The sequence below is a fragment of the Aquila chrysaetos genome, chromosome 12 (assembly GCF_900496995.4).
Source record: "Aquila chrysaetos chrysaetos chromosome 12, bAquChr1.4, whole genome shotgun sequence".
NCBI lineage: Eukaryota > Metazoa > Chordata > Aves > Accipitriformes > Accipitridae > Aquila > Aquila chrysaetos.
Window position 1 is genome coordinate 10,159,596 of NC_044015.1, and position 1,306 is coordinate 10,160,901.

Consider the following 1,306-nt stretch of genomic DNA (forward strand, 5'->3'; position numbering starts at 1 on the left):
TCCTCCTCCTCCTCCCCCTCTCCTCCGGCGGGGCAGCTCGGCGGGAGGCCGCCGTGCTCCCCCCCACCCCGCCAGGCCCGGGCCCGGCGGAACAGCTCCGCACCTGCGCGGGCGCGGCGCGCCCCTGGCCAACGGTCGTAACGGTTCTAGCGGCTCCTCCCTGTCTCTCTCCCCCCCTCCCTCCCCGCGGGGCTCCTCGGCCGGCACCCAGCCCCTGCGGCGGCAGATGCCCGACCCCCGCCGGCCACCCCAGGCGGGGCAGGCCCGGCCCCGCAGCCGCTGCGCCCCGGAGGGAGGCGGCGGGCTGTCTGCCCCCAGGCCGGTGCCCCGGGCAGGGCGAGGCGGCAGGGGCGTGCCCGCCCCTCAGGTGCCGCCGCCCCGGCCGAGCCACGCAGGCAGACGCGGGAGCGGCCTCCCCCTCCCCGCCCCCTCCCCTCCTCCTCCGCCGCCTCAGATCTTCCCCTCGGCCCCGCACCGGCCCGTCCCCCCTCGCCGCTCCTCACCTCACCCCCGTCCTCTGCACCGCTCTCCCCTGTCCCCCGCCGGCCGCCTCCAACCCCCTCCCTCTCCCCAACCTTTGCCCATCCCTGCACCCCCCCGCCCTCCCCCGCCCAATTTCGCCGCCCGCCTCCCCCCCTCGCTCCACTCGCCGCCCGCCCGCCCACCAATGAGCCGGCCGCCTTTCCCTCGCCAACGGGACTCGGCGCGCCCCCCCCCCATAGGCCGGCTCCTAGCGCCTTCGGCCTCCCGCCTCCAATAGGAGCGGCGGAGGGAGCGCCACCTCCCACTGGCCAATGGGGTGGGAGCGGGGGTTAACCCCGTCCTGCCCGGCGGGGCGCGGGGCTGCGCTCCAGCGGGCAGCCGGTGTTGTCTTGCTCCGGGGGAAGGATCAGAGAGTTTAGGGTGAAATCAAGGAACACAGGCATTTCTTTTTAAATGTGTATTAAAAATACTTCGCTCTCAGTGCGTGCACTGAGAATTTGTACATCTATGCCCGTGCTATTTGCAAATAGTATATAAATTTAATTTCCCCCCTCCCCCCCCCAAGTTTACTCATTCTCCTAATAAAAAGTAACGCTCCAGCGTCGATTTAATTTAGCAGGCATTACGCAAAGTTTGGCAGCGAAGGCGCAGCTGGTGCAACGCCAACCTATCTCAGCAGGAGTCACTGCCGAACAGCACGGAAACGGTCTCGGAGAAATATTGCAGCACGAAACACGGTGGAGCAGGGGATGGACAAAGCACAACTATTCCGGTCACGCATACCACCCAGGGGACACAAGCACCATATGCGCTCCGTAACTAC